The sequence below is a fragment of the Dendrobates tinctorius genome, unplaced genomic scaffold (assembly GCF_039654945.1).
Source record: "Dendrobates tinctorius isolate UK_male_01 unplaced genomic scaffold, ASM3965494v1 ptg000086l, whole genome shotgun sequence".
Lineage (NCBI taxonomy): Eukaryota > Metazoa > Chordata > Amphibia > Anura > Dendrobatidae > Dendrobates > Dendrobates tinctorius.
The window spans coordinates 62,248-78,759 of record NW_027361754.1 but is presented as its reverse complement, the minus strand read 5'-3'; positions in this window follow the sequence as shown (position 1 = coordinate 78,759).

Here is a 16,512-nt window from a genome sequence, read left to right as displayed (position 1 = left end):
GGTCATAACTCTGGAACGCTTTCATGGATCCTGGTGATTCTGACATTGTTTTCTCGTGACATATTGTACTTCATGTTCGTGGTAAAATTGCATTCAAATAACTTGCATTTATTTGTGAAAAAAACGGAAATTTGGCGAAAATTTTGAAAATTTCGCAATTTTCCAACTTTGAATTTTTATGCCCTTAAATCACAGCGATACGGCACACAAAAAACTTAATACATAACATTTCCCACATGTTTACTTTACATCAGCAGAATTTTGCAACCAAAATTTTTTTTTGCTAGGAAGTTATAAGGGTTAAAATTTGACCAGCGATTTCTCATTTTTGCAACACCATTTTATTTTTAGGGACCACTTCACATTTGAAGCCACTTTGAGGGGTCTATATGATAGAAAATACCCAAAAGTGACACCATTCTAAAAACTGCACCCCTCAAGGTGCTTAAAACCACATTCAAGAAGTTTATTAACCCTTTAGGTGCGTCACAGGAATTTTTTGAATATTAAAAAAAAAATGAACATTTAACTTTTTTTCACAAAAAAAATACTTCAGGTTCAATTTTCTTTATTTTACCAAGGGTAACAGGAGAAATTGGACTGCAAAAGTTATTGTGCAATTTGTTCTGACTACGCTGATACCTGATATGTGGGGGGGAACCACTGTTTCGGCGCATGGCAGAGCTCAGAATGGAAGGAGCGCCGTTTGACTTTTTCAATGCAAAATTGGCTGGAATTCAGATCGGACGCCATGTCACGTTTGGCGAGCCCCTGATGTACCTAAACAGTGGAAACCCCCCCAAGTGACCCCATTTTGGAAACTAGACCCCCCAAGGAACTTATCTAGATATGTGGTGAGAACTTTGAACCCACAAGGGCTTCACAGAAGTTTATAACGTACAGCGGTACAATTAAAAAATCATATTTTTTCCACAAAAATGATCTTTTCACCCACAATTTTTATTTTTCCAAGGGTAACAGGACCCTAAAAGTTTTTGTGCGATTTGTCCTGAGTACGCTGATACCCCATATGTGGGTGTAAATGACTATTTGGGCGCATAGCAGAGCTCGGAAGGGAAGCAGCGCCATTTGACGTTTTTGGCTAGAATTGAGATCGGACACCATGTCGCGATTGGAAAACCCCTGATGTACCAAAACAGTGGAAACCCCCCACAAATGACACCATTTTGGAATCTAGACCCCCCAAGGAACTTATCTAGATGTGTGGTGAGAACTTTGAACCCCCAAGGGCTTCACAGAAGTTTATAACGTACAGCAGTACAATTAAAAAATCATATTTTTTCCACAAAAATGATCTTTTCACCCTCAATTCTTATTTTTCCAAAAGTAACAGGACCCTAAAAGATATTGTGCAATTTATCCTGAGTACGCTGATACCCCACATGTGGGTGTAAACCACTATTTGGGCGTATGGCAGAGCTCGGAAGGGAAGCAGCGCCATTTGACGTTTTTGGCTGGAATTGAGATCGGACACCATGTCGCATTAGGAAAGCCCCTGATGTACCAAAACAGTAGAAACCCCCCACAAATGACACCATTTTGGAAACTAGACCCCCCAAGGAACTTATCTAGATGTGTGGTGAGCACTTTGAACCCCCCAGTGCTTCACTGAAGTTTATAACATCCGGGCGTGAAAATAAAAAAATCGTATTTTTTCCACAAACATGATCTTTTAGTCCCCATTTTTTTATTTTCCCAAGGGTAACAGGAGAAATTGGACCCCAAAAGTTGTTGTCCAATTTGTCCTGAGTACACTGATACCTCATATGTGGGAGAAAACTACTGTATGGGCACACGTCGGGGCTCGGAAGGGAAGTAGTGACGTTTTGGAATGCAGACTTTGATGGAATGGTCTGCGGGTGTCATGTTGCGTTTGGAGAGCCCCTGATGTACCTAAACAGTGGAAACCCCCCAAAAGTGACCCCATTTTGGAAACTAGACCCCCTAATGAACTTATCTAGATGTGTGGTGAGCACTTTGAACCCCCCCAGTGCTTCACAGAAGTTTATAACGACCGGGCGTGAAAATAAAAAAATCGTATTTTTTCCACAAACATGATCTTTTAGTCCCCATTTTTTTATTTTCCCAAGGGTAACAGGAGAAATTGGACCCCAAAAGTTGTTGTCCAATTTGTCCTGAGTACGCTGATACCTCATATGTGGGAGAAAACTACTGTATGGGCACACGTCGGGGCTCGGAAGGGAAGTAGTGACGTTTTGGAATGCAGACTTTGATGGAATGGTCTGCGGGTGTCATGTTGCGTTTGGAGAGCCCCTGATGTACCTAAACAGTGGAAACCCCCCACAAGTGACCCCATTTTGGAAACTAGACCCCCTAATGAACTTATCTAGATGTGTGGTGAGCACTTTGAACCCCCCAGTGCTTCACAGAAGTTTATAACGACCGGGCGTGAAAATAAAAATATCGTATTTTTTCAACAAACATCATCTTTTAGTCCCCATTTTTTTTTATTTTCCCAAGGGTAACAGGAGAAATTGGACCCCAAAAGTTGTTGTCCAATTTGTCCTGAGTACGCTGATATCTCATATGTGGGAGAAAACTACTGTATGGGCACACGTCGGGGCTCGGAAGGGAAGTAGTGACGTTTTGGAATGCAGACTTTGATGGATTGGTATGCGGGTGTCATGTGCGTTTGGAGAGCCCCTGATGTACCTAAACTATTGAAACTCCCCACAAGTGACCCCATTTTGGAAACTAGACCCCCCACGGAGCTTATCTAGATGTGTGGAGAGCACTTTGAACCCCCAAGTGCTTCACAGAAGTTTATAACGCCTGGGCGTGAAAATAAAAAAAACATTTTTTTCCGCAAAATTATATTTTTGCCCCCAGTTTTTTATTTTCCTAAGGGTAACAGGAGAAATTGGACCCCAAAAGTTGTTTTGTAATTTGTCCTGAGTAGGCTGATACCCTACATGTGGGGGTAAAACACTGTTTGGGCACATGGCAGAGCTTGGAAGGGAAGGAGCACCATTTGACTTTTTCAACGCAGAATTGGCTGGAATTGAGATCAGACGCCATGTTGCCTTTGGAGAGCACCTGATGTGCCCAAACAGTGGAAACCCCCAATTATAACTCCAACCCTAACCTCAACACACCCCTAACCCTAATCTGAGCCCTAGCCCTAACCCTATCCCTAACCCTAACCCTAGCCCTAACCCTAGCCCTAACCCTAACCCTAGCCTTAACCCTAGCCTTAACCCTAGCCCTAACCCTAGCCCTAACCCTACCCCTAGCGGGAAAATGGAAATAAATACATTTTCTTTTAGTTTTATTATTTTTCTCTAACTAAGGGGGTGATAACGGGGGGTTTGATTTACGATTTATGGCGGTTTTTATGTTTGGCGGCTGTCGCACGCTAAAAGACGCTTTTTATTGTAAAAATAGTTTTTGCATCACCACATATTGTGAGCTATAATTTTTCCATATTTTGACCCACCGAGTCATGTGAGGTCTTATTTTTTGCGGGACGAGTTGACGTTTTTATTGGTACCATTTTCGGGCACGTGACATTTTTTGATCGCTTTTTATTCCGATTTTTGGGATGCAGAATGAACAAAAACCAGCTTTTCATGAATTTCTTTTGGGGGGTGCGTTTACACCGTTCCGCGTGCGGTAAAATTGATAACGCGTTTTTATTCTTCGGGTCAGTACGGTTACAGCGATACCTCATTTAGGTCGTTTTTTTATGTTTTGTCGGTTTTTTGCAATGAAAACAATTTTATATAAAAAATAATTATTTTTGTATCGCTTTATTCTGCGAGCTATAACTTTTTTATTTTTTTGCGGATGATGCTGTATGGTGGCTCGTTTTTTGCGGGACAAGATGACGTTTTCAGCGGTACCATGGATATTTATATGCGTCTTTTTGATCGCGCGTTATTGCACTTTTTGTTCGGTGGTATGATAATAAATCATTATTTTTTGCTTCGTTTTTTATTTTTATTTTTTAAGGGGTTCGCTAAAGGGGTTAACTAATGGGACAGTTTTATAGGGCAGGTCATTACGGACGCGGCGATACCAAATATGTGTACTTTTATTGTTTTGTTTTTTTTTTATTTTCAAAAAATGGATTTATTGGGGAATATTTTTTTTTTTTTAACTAATTTATTTAGCGATTTTTTTAAAATTATTTTTAACACTTTTTTTTTTTTTTTTTTTACTTTATTACCTTGTCCCAGGTGGGACATCACTGTCCTGTGACAGATCGCTGATCTGTCACATCACAGATCACTGTGACAGATCAGCGATCTGTCACAGGCACTGCTGCAGACTTCCTCATGCCTGCGCTTTGCAGGCACTGAGGAAGCCAGCTTCCTCAGGCCCCCGAAGGCCCCCGTCGCCATCTTGGATTCGGGGGCCTGGAGGAAGGGAGTCCCCCGCAGCAGCGCTGCACATTGCGCTGCTGTGGGGGGCTCAGGGAAGCACGGAGGGAGCCCCCTCCCTGCCGATGCTTCCCTTTAACCCCCGGTACACCGCGATCGCGTTTGATCGCGGTGTGCAAGGGGTTAACGTGTCGGGGGCGGTCCGTGACCGCCCCTGACACATTGTGCCGGGTGTCAGCTATGATAATTAGCTGACACTCGGCCGCGATCAGCGGCGCTCACCACGTGGGCGCCGCTGATCGCGATGACGTAATATTCCGTCCATGGTAATTAGGTCCATGGTCACATGGACGGAATATTACGTCAATTGTAGGTAAGGGGTTAACCCTAATCCCAACCATAACCCTAACCACAACCCTAACCCTAAACCCAGCCCTAACCATAACCCTAACCACAACCCTAATCCCAACCCTAACCACAACGCTAACCCTAATCACAACCCTAACCCTAATCCCAGCCCTAACCATAACCCTAACCACACCCCTATCTCTAATCCCAACCCTAACCAAAGCCACAACCCTAACCCCAACACAACCCTAACCCTGATCCCAACCATAACCCTAACCCTAATCCCAACCCTAACCCTAACCACAACCCTAACCCTAATTCTAATCCCAACCCTTACCATAACCCTAACTACAAACCTAATCCCAACACACCCCTATCCCTAATCCCAACCCTAACCCTAATCCCAACCCTAACCATAACACTAACCCTAACTACAACCATAATCCCAACTCTAACTATAACCACAAACCTAACCCCAACACACCCTATCCCTAATTCCAACCCTAACCCTAATCCCAATCCTAACCCCAATTCCAACCCTAACCCTAACCTCAACCCTAACCCTAACTTTAACCCAACTCACTTTAGAGTCTAACTTTAATGGGAAAATGAAAATAAACATATTTTCTTTATTTCATTATTTTTCCCTAACTACGGGGGTGATAAAGGGGGGGTTTATTTACTATTTTTTTATTTTGATCACGGTGATAGGGTCTATCAGTGACCAAAATAAACCAATAGGAAAAATCTTAATATTCGGCGGGCGCACTGCACATGCGCTCGCCATTTGCTTACCGGAAGAAGACGCTGGCGGCCGTGAGGGGAGCCCTGGAGACCCAGGGACACCGGGAGGAAATTGAGGACCCTATTTCTCTCTCCTCTGATGTGTGATCACATCAGAGGAGAGAGAAATTAAATGGCAAATCTGACTTTTTGGGGGGTCTCGGCTACCGCCGGCAGCCGAAACCCCACAGAAATTCCGACTCTGGGGGGCGCTATACACTTTTTCCATGGCGCTGTGGTTTTAGTAGCCTTAAATACCACAGTTAAAAGGCGTATCGGCGGTCGTTAAGGGGTTAAACATTTCCCACCACTCTGACTTACTATTACAAAGATCCAGCAAGGTTTCCTGGCTCTGAATAAAATCCTCAAAGGACTGTCTTATCTCCACTTATTCCAAGAGAGATGAATTGAGCCTCCAAAATTCTCTTCCCATGCGGGGGTCTCTGAAACAAGATTAAGCAGTGGTTGGAGAACTCCACTTCAACTACAGACACTGCTGAAGAGATGGCTTCCTCCTTTAAATAAAGCCTGTCTATTCTGACCTACAGTTACCTCTATGGTAGGTGAACCCCTCGTGGCCTGGGATGTGCCGAATGTGAACATCCACCAGGCGAGCCTCACAAGCTATACTATTAATGTCGACGTATCATAAGTCAGCTTGTCTCTGGGACCTCCTCTATCTTGTGGCCTCGTGACAATCTTGACAGTGTTGAAGTCCCCTCCAAAGACAACCTGCCGACTTGTAAAAAAGTAGGATTTGATCCTCATAAAGAGACACTTCCAGTCCCACTTAGATTGGGGACCATAGATGTTAATGAGCCGGAGCTCTTGTCCCTTCATGAGGACATCTAAGATCAGGCACCTCCCCATTTCTAACCCAATAACCTGTCGGCATTGCACCGCTGCAGTAAAAAGGACCGCCACTCCACTATACGACTTGGCCACAAGAGACCAGTAGGATGGCCCGAGTTTCCACTCCCTCTTAGCTTTAAACACGTCTGCCATATTTGGCAGCCTCGTCTCTAGCAAAAAGAAAATGTCAACTTCAACCCAGCTGAGAAAATCAAAGGCCACAAATCTGGCTGTATTTGACTTTATGCTGGTGATATTAATGGATGCCAGCGTCGGAGTGGGTGCTGCCATCATTGGTGATTGAGTTGGATGGCTTTCTTCTTCCAACTCCCCTTATTCTCAATATCCTTCCCCCTCTTTAATGACACAGAGGTGTCCATTCCCACTTGTTTTTTCTTTTTATTGTCCTCGTCTCCGGGCTCTGGGCCATTCCCTCCCTCCAAGGGCCTTACATTCCCAGAAGAAGGAGACTCAGCACCCCCTTTAAGCCCCACCGAAGCCAAAACCTCACCCTCAGCTTCCTCCTCAGAGGAAGAGATGTTCTCAAGGGCTTGGAACCGGTTAGAAAGACCAACCAGAGGGGAGTCAGTTTTTCCTTCCTTAGGTACCTTGGTCAGAGTGGGAAAAGATGTTTTATCTCCCTTCTTTCTCTTCTTTTTGGTGCCGAGCTTACGCTTGTCCTCTAGCCACTGCCTATTATTCTCATCCATACTTTCATAATGGAAGAATTTGGAGGCAGTGGCACTTTCCTCCCTGTGGACCCTCCTTACCTCTTCATCCAACTCATCATCCCTCGGGGCCTCAGTGTAATGACACCGATGGAGTCAGGGCATCCTAGGGGGCGCTATCAGGGGGCACGTGAACAAGTGCAGGGAGTGAAATAACCAGGCATGCAATGCGCAAGGACCTGAGACTAAGAAGTGAGCAAAGGACCTGGAACTGAGCAGTTAGGAGACCAGGGGGGTAGAGTCCCTGCGAGTGAGGACAGGGACGGCAGCTGAGCGTGCGGAGTACCAGGCACAGAAAGTAGCACACATGCACAGAGACACCACGTTTACGGATGAGTAACCTGGGTAAGCAACCACAAACCGAGTATACGAAGTATCACCGACACTAAATCCAGGAACTGCCAACATTAAATAGCCGCCCCAGAACCAAAGAGAGGCGAACTAGAATTAAGACAGAAACATAAGGGGCGTTCCAGCTGATAAAATGTCTTGCTTTATTGAAAAATTAAAATAGTACAGCGGCTTACTCCTCAAGAGTTGATGGATGTGATATGAGGCACTGAGACACCAGCTACGTGTTTCGACCCTACATGGGTCTTTATCACAGCTTTATCACAGCTGTGATAAAGACCCATGTAGGGTCGAAACGCGTAGCTGGTGTCTCAGTGCCTCATAGCACCATAGCACATCCATCTACTCTTGAGGAGTAAGCCGCTCTACTATTTTAATTTTTCAATAAAGCAAGAAATTTTATCAGCTGGAACGCCCCTTATGTTTCTGTCTACTATCAACTATCGTTGGGTCCAGATGAGGTTCCGTGCTGTGGCTGTGGTTGGTGAGCTGGCTAGGGCTTTTTTAGCCCACTTTTTTATTCTATTTGAACTAGAATTAACCCTGACCTGACCAGGATGGAGGCGGAATCATCCTGTCCAGAGTCATGACAGTACCCCCCTCTCAACGGGGGGCCACCAGACCCCAGGTTTCCCAGGAAACCGTGAATAAAAGGAGTGCACGAGAAGATCAGCATAAACCGATTGGGCAGGAACCCAGGATCGGTCTTCAGGCCCGTACCCACGATGCACTCCACCTCGAATTCCTCTTGACTATCCACAGATACAGGCGGCGAGGGACCCAATGATGCTCCTTCCACAGCCCCCAATGGTTTCAGCAGAGCTTTATGGAATACATTGGGGATCATAAAAGACACTGGGAGGCGCAAACGAAACGCCATTGGGTTAACCACCTCCGTGATCTCATAAGGGCCAATAAACTTAGGCCCCGATTTTGCCAAAGGAACCTTAAGCTTAATGTTCTTAGTAGACAGCCACACTTTATCCCCAACCCAAAGGGTAGGTCCCACAGTCTGTCTCCTGTCCGCAAAAATCTTAAAACTTCCTCTGAGCCTCCCCAATATTCCTCTGGACCTCCCACCACAAATTCCCCAACTGCTGTACAGCTAAATCAGCCCCCGGGCAACCGGAGTCCAGGCGAGAAAACTCCCCAAAGTGTGGATTAAACCCATGATTACAGAAGAAAGGGGAGGTACCTGTAGAATGGTTAACACGGTTTTTGAATGCAAACTCTGCTAAAGGCAAGGCATCGGACCAGTCATCTTGAATGGAGGTGGAAAGACAGCGCAAAATTTGCTCTAACGACTGATTGGTCCTTTCCGTCTGACCATTGGACTCTGGATGGTATGCAGACAAAAAGGACAACTCAATACCCAACGTTTTACAAAACTCCATCCAAAATCTGGACACAAACTGCACACCATGGTCAAACACCACATTCAAGGGTACCCCATGTAAACAAACCACATGTTGAAGGAACAACCTAGACAAGGTTTCAGTAGACGGCAGTGCCACTAAGGGTACAATGTGTGCTTGCTTCGTAAACTTGTCCACCACCAACCAAATGACAGTATTACCCTTGGAAGGAGGAAAATTGGTGATAAAATCCATGGACAAATGTGTCCATGGTCTATCAAGAACTGGTAAAGGTACCAATTCCCCGACCGGCCAGTTATGAGAGCTCTTAGCGCGGGCATAAACTTCACAGGCAGACACAAATTTTTTCACACCAGACGTGAGCGAGGTCCACCAAAAAACCCTCGTGATGGCCCCACGAGTCGAAATTGAACAGGAATAAACAACTTTTCCACCGGCTTGGACGGAGCAGCCTGAGACTGGGCTTCCCGAATCTCCTGTTCCAAGCCTGCCGACACATCAGCCACCACCACGCCGGGTTGAAGAAAGAGGATGGAGGCTCGGGGGTAGTAACTGGATCCAGACTCTGAGATAAGGCATCAGCCTTCACATTCTTGGATCCCGGATGAAAGGTGATCGAGAACTGGAAACAGGAAAAAAGTGACCATCTAGCTTGCTTAGGGGTCAACCTTTTAGACTCAATATACACCAGGTTCTTGTGATCAGTAACTACAGTAATGGGATGAACTGCCCCCTCCAAAAAATGCCTCCATTCTTCAAAGGCCATCTTAACCGCAAGAAGTTCCCGATTACCCACTTCATAATTTCTTTCCGCTGGGGAGAACTTCTTGGAGAAGGAGGCACATGGTCTCAGATTGGTCAAAGTGGTGGGCCCCTGGGACAACACCGCCCCCACCCCCTCCTCCGAGGCGTAAACCTCCATCACAAAAGGTTCAGATGGATCTGGCTGAACCAGAACCGGGGCAGTCATAAAGCATTTTTCCAGAGTGAGAAACGCCGCTACCACTGAGGCAGACCAGTTCTTATCAGCCTCCTTCTGCGTCAAGTCGGTGCAGGGCTTGACGACTTGACGACTTGACAGAAACCTTTAATAAACCTCTGGTAATAATTGGCAAATCCCAAGAAGCGTTGCAGGCCCTTCAGGTCCTGGAGCTGCACCCAATCCACAATGGCATGCACCTTTTTGGAATCCATGATACCCTAAAAAACGAGCATTTCTCCAGCTTAGCGAACAGTTGGTTCTCCCTGAGCCTTTGAAGAACTCCCCAGAATTGACCAATATGTGTCTGCTTATCAAATGAATAATCCAGAATGGCATCCAAGTATATAACCACAAACCGCCCAATGAAATCAGAGAACACATGATTAATGAAGTTTAGGAAAACTGCGGGGGCATTTTTCAAACCAAACAGCATAACTAAATTTTCAAACAGCCCTTCTGAGGTTAGAAATGCAGATTTCAACTCATCCGCCTCCCACACCTGGATAAGGTTATATGCCCCCCGCAAGTCTAGTTTTGAAAACCATCTGGCCCTGGATAATTGATTACACAAATCGGAAATGAGTGGAAGGGAATATGTGTTTCTTACAGTAATCTTGTTAAGTTTCCAAAAGTCAAGGCATGGGTGAAGACCACCGTCTTTTTTTTTTTTTTACAAAAAAAAAACCTGCAGCAATAGGAGACATGGAAGGGTGGATATGCATTATCATTATGGGTGATCCAAACAATTAGGGCAATTGTTACCACCCACCTTTTGTGTCTACCTTTTTTCCTCATAGATTGTAAGCTTGTGAGCTGGGCCCTCGTTTCTCTTGGTATATGTTATGATCTATGTGATTATTGTTATACTGTAATGTCTATCGTCTGTACAAGTTCCCTCTGAAATGTAAAGTGATGCGGAATATGTCGGCGCTATAGAAATAAAATTTATTATTATTATTATATGCCCCTTGCGGAGACTCTCAGATATGGTGACCCACTCGGGACCAGAAAGGTTAAACAATCAGGCAATTTAGCCCCAGAAATCAGGTCAATGGCACAATCAAAAGTGGGGTGCGGTGGTAACCCCTCAGCCTGACTTTCAGAGAACACGTCCTCGTAGTCCTTCAGGTACTCCGAAAATACCCTCCAGACTGACGGACGACACTCACACAGAATTCAGACAATTGTTTTCACAGTTGGATCCCCATTTAATAATCTTCCGGGCGTCCCAGTCAATGACTGGATTATGAAATTAAGTATGCAAAAAAACAAAAGGAATAACCTAGCTACAAAAGGCACTTCCAAAATACCATATCACCTATAACACTGGTCAACAGCATTTTTGGTGCCAAAGATATTTCATTGAATTTAGGGTAACTTTGGGGTGCTGATTCTGAATATGTCATCAGTTTTGCCAGATTGGCTCAAGTTTTTGAGATTTTTCGTAAAATGTGTAAAAAAAAAGACGTAATTTGCTACACGCGCATTAATTTTATTGATATTGTCATGAATACAATAAATTTAACAAAGTAAATGTTGATTTTAGTTTATTTTAACTAGTTTTAGAAAGTAATCTTCAAAAATGAACAAGACATGAAAGATAGGAGACATTTAATCGCTGGAAAAGCGCTTTTTATATGATTTTCTTCTATGTGAGCTATTGGGGCAGTCACGCTGTAGATTCCAGCAGTAATCAGCCATCATATGTCTGTCCCATCTGCCTTGGTACCTTTCCTCCATCACCATAATATCCTGATGAAATCTCTCCCCTTGTTCTTCGCTAAAATCTCCAAGGTTTTCTGGAAATCTGTCCAAGTGACTGTGAAGATAATGCAATTTAATGCTCATGTGTACACCCAGATTTCTAAATCTCAATAGCATGTTTTGTACCAGTTCTTCATAATTGTCTGCCTTTTGATTTCCCAAGAAGTTCTTCACTACCAACACAAAACTACACCATGCAGCAGCTTCAATGTCATTCATTTCCTTAGGAAAATTTGAATCTTTAATGAGTTTCCGAATTTGAGGACCATCAAAGATTCCTGCCTTCAGTTTTTCGCTGCTAAGACCAGGGAAAGATCTGCAGATGTACATGAAGCAATTACCATCTTTGTCTAATGCCTTGACGAACTGCTTCATTAATCCTAACTTTATGTGAAGTGGTGGTAGAATGATTTTTTCCCTGTCCACCAAAGGTTCGTTCACTATGTTTGATGCTCCTACTGTCAAGGTGTCCCTTGGAGGCCAATTCAGTTTCTCCCAGTGCTGATGTTTTGCTCTACTATCCCACATGCAGATGAAGCAAGGATACTTTGTGTATCCACTTTGCTGTCCAAGTAAAAAGTTGACCATTTTTAAATCAACACATATCAGCCACGAATGTTCATGGTAGCACAGTTTCTCCAAGACCATTTTGACATTTTGGTATTGTTCTGCAAGTTTAGTTGAGTGAGCTACTGGAAGAGATGCACACTGATTGCCATTGTTCAACAAAACACATTTCAAACTCCTTTTAGAACTATCTATGAAAAGCCTCCAGTCTACAGGACGATATACTTGTAAACCCATTTGCAGCATCAGGCCAGGAATATCCTTACAATATACAAGTAGGTCATCTTCACAGAAAAATGGAAGAAGTGCTTCTTCTCTGGTCCTGTAAGATGTAATTTTAGTTCCAGGCGTCAGACAATTTTTTTCACTTAGCCTTGAAGCTAAAAGTTCGGATGCACTTTTTGAGAGGTTGAGGTCTCTTATTAGATCGTTGAGCTCTCCTTGGGTAAATTGCGTAGGTGTTCTGAAACTTCCTTCATATTCTAGTTCACTTCCAGAACTAATGCTTAGCTCCATACCCTGCATTTCATCATCATCAGGTGGGGGAAGGTCAGGTAACATGGTAAACACAGGTACAGGCACATCTTCACAATGAGGGACAGGCCTTCTTGCAGATTCCATGTTAGGATACTCCCATTTTCGTTTCTTATGCTTATTGAATCCTTGTACTTGCACTGCACAGAAATAACAGTCATCATGATGATTTTTTTGCTCTCTCCACACCATTGGAACACCAAATTTGAAGCTTGTTCTTTGTCCTTTGCTCCATTTTCGTAATAATTCGATACATGCTTTGCACACTATGTGTGGTGCCCAAAACTTGTCTTGGTCCCCAAGCATAACCCCAAAATAGGCAAAATACACTTTTTTAACGAAGTCTGTTATGTTTCTTCTATGTTTTGGCAGTGTATATTCACCACAAATGTAACAGAATGAGTCTGGATCGTTAAGACAACTTCTTCTTGATGAGTTCATGCTTTTCACTGGAAAACAGACAACAACATAAAGTTAGTGCAAAAATCAAGCTATGAACAAACTTTTAGAACACTAATTAACACAAAACTATATTGAGAACTGCTCAGTTCAAGTACTAATCCAAAGAAATTAATGAGATGATGCGTCGCATTTACCAACAAGTGCTATAAATAAGATACCAAAAATCTCAAAAACTTGAGCCAATCTGGCAAAACTGATAGCATATTCAGAATCAGCACCCCAAAAATACCCCAAATTCATTAAAATATTTTGGACACCAGAAAAAAATTTTTTTTTTGTTGACCTGTGTAATTTGACGGAAGCATATGCCAAGTAAAATTTAATCGTTTTTATTTAACAAAAATGAACACACAAATTAATAAGAATTTTCATCTTTAGTGGTTAAACACACAAATATGGACCTGAATCCACAGGAATAAATACCCACGGTATAAGCTATTATTCAAGTTTCATAAAGTTGGTGTATTCAGAGAATATAATGAAAAAAAAATCACAGAAGAATTGCACAAAGGAGAGTTTCCACAGTTGTAGATTCAATTAGTGCTTTATAGTTCAATGCATGTGGAAACTTCAGTATATAGATTTTAAAAAATGTTTAAAGCTCAGTATTCAAAATGTTGCAAAAATAGCGTATAAATTATATACCAACCCTATTTAGGGATAAATGAGCATGTAATATTTAACAGAGTAAAAATGTTTATATAAACCTCTAAAAAAAGGGATTTTTACAAATACAGCACTATGTTAGTATTACTATAGCCTATAACCTAATACAAAGAAGTATAAAGATGTATGTAGCCCCTTACAAAGGTTTTTTTAACAGACATATTAGTTTGCTTTATATCGCCACTAGATGGCAGTAAAGTGCTTTGTGCTCATCTCGATATATAAAACTGAATGTGTGTGTGTGTGTGTGTGTGTGTGTGTGTGTGTGTGTGTGTGTGTGTGTGTGTGTGTGTGTGTGTGTGTGTGTGTGTGTGTGTGTGTGTGTGTGTGTGTGTGTCACCAACCAATCATGAAGCATCTTTCATTTCAACAGAGCTGTTCAAAAGAAGTTGAGCTATGATTGGTTGCTATGAGCAACAATTTTCCTTGCAACCAATCACTGAGCATCTCTCATTTCACCAGAGCTAGTTAAAAGCTGAGATGTGGTTGCTATGAGCACGTTTTCCCACTTGACAACACCTCAGCAGACACTGACAGGGTGGGAGAAATCTAGCATCCCCGGGAAAATAAGCTCCCAGCCATTGTCTGCCCCCCAAAAAGGAGCACAGAGCACAGGACAGAAATGAATCCCCCCTCCTGTGCCCATATACATATCACATGTCCTCCATCATATAGGCGCATCTTCTCTCTTAAAGGGATCTCCGGTATGGAAGTCAGAGCAAATCCATCCAGCACTTTGGTTTTGACCTCAGGCCTCTCTTAAAGGGATCTCCAGTATGGCGGTATGGAAGTTAGGGCCGTTCCACTCAGCTCTGTGGTTCTGACCCCAGGGTCTCTTAAAGGGATCATTGGTATGGAATTTAGGGCAAATCCACTCTGCGCTTTGGTACTGACCCCAGGCCTTTCTTAAAGGGATCTCCGGTATGGAAGTCAGGGCAATTGCTTTCAAATGCTCTGGTACTGACCCCAGGCTCTCTTAAAGGGAACTCCTGTATGCAAGTCAGGGCAAATCCACTCAGCGCTCTGGTTCTGATCCTAGGCTCTCTTAACGGGATCCCTGATATGAAAGCGAGAGCAAATCCACTCAGCGCTCTGGTACTGACCTCAGGCTCTCTTAAAGGGATCTCCGGTATGGAAGTTATGGTAAATCCCTCAGCACTCTGATTCTCACCCCAGGCTTCTATTAAAGGGATCATTGGTATGGAAGTCAGGGCAAATCCACTCAGCGCTTTGGTTCTGATGCCAGGCCTCTCTTAAAGGGATCCCGGGTATGAAAGTTAGGAACGTTACACTAAGCACTCTGGTTCTGACGCCAGGCCTCTCTTAAAGGGGTCCCCTGTATGGAACCAGGCTCTCTTAAAGGGATCCCCGGTATGGAAGTGAGGGCAAATCCACTCTGCACTTTGATACTGACCCCAGGCCTCTCTTAAAGGGATTCTCCGGTATGGAAGTTATGGTAAATCCCTCAGCGATCTGATTCTCACCCCAGGCTTCTATTAAAGGGATCATTGGTATGGAAGTCAGGGCAAATCCACTCAGCACTCTGGTTCTGACCCCAGACTCTCTTAAAGGGATCCCCGATATGGAAGTCAGGGCAATTGCCTTCAAATGCTCTGGTACTGACCTCAGGCTCTCTTAAAGGGATCTCCTGTATGGAGGTTAGGGCAAATCACTCAGCGCTCTGATTCTGATCCCAGGGTTCTATTAAAGGGATCATTGGTATGCAAGTCAGGTCAGGGCAAATCCACTCAGCGCTCTGGTTCTGATCACAGGCTCTCTTAAAGGGATCCCCGGTATGGAAGTTAGGGCAAATCCACCCAATGCTCTGGTTCTGACCCAAGGCCCCTCTTAAAGGGATCCCCGGTATGGAAGGGAGGGCAAATCCACTCTGCACTTTGGTACTGACCCCAGGCCTCTCTTAAAGGGATCTCCGGTATGGAAGTTATGGTAAATCCCTCAACACTCTGATTCTCACCCCAGGCTTCTATTAAAGGGATCATTGGTGTGGAAGTCAGGGCAAATCCACTCAGCGCTCTGGTTCTGACCCCAGGCCTCTCTTAAAGGTATCCCCGGTATGGAAGTTAGGACCATTCCATTTAGCGCTCAGATTCTGACCCCAGGCTGACGGGATGATGTGGGACATTAGGGGTAGTAGTCCGGTGGCTCTGGCTGACGGGATGATGTGGGATATTAGGGGTAGTTGTCCAGTGGCTCTGGCTGACGGGATGATGTGGGATATTAGGGGTCGTAGCCCGGTGGCTCTGGCTGACGGGATGATGTGGGATATTAGGGGTCGTAGCCCGGTGGCTCTGGCTGACGGGATGATGTGGGATATTAGGGGTAGTAGTCCGGTGGCTCTGACTGATGGGACGATGTGGGATATTATGGGTTGTTGTCCGGTAGCTCTGGCTGACGAGATGATATGGGATATTATAGTGAATGTGGCTATGTGGAGTGGGTGGGGCTCTACACTCAGCTATATATATATATATACATATATATATATATATATATATAGACTAGCTGAAGAGCCCGGCGCTGCCCGGGCATAGTAACTAACTATGGTTAGTTATAGCAGCTTATAATTATCCTCCATCCCATAGTCCCATGCCCATATACCCATCATACATATCCACGATCCCATAGGCCCGTGCCCATATACCCATCATACATATCCTTCATCCCATAGTCGAGTGCCCATATACCCATCACACATCCTCCATCCCATAGTCCCA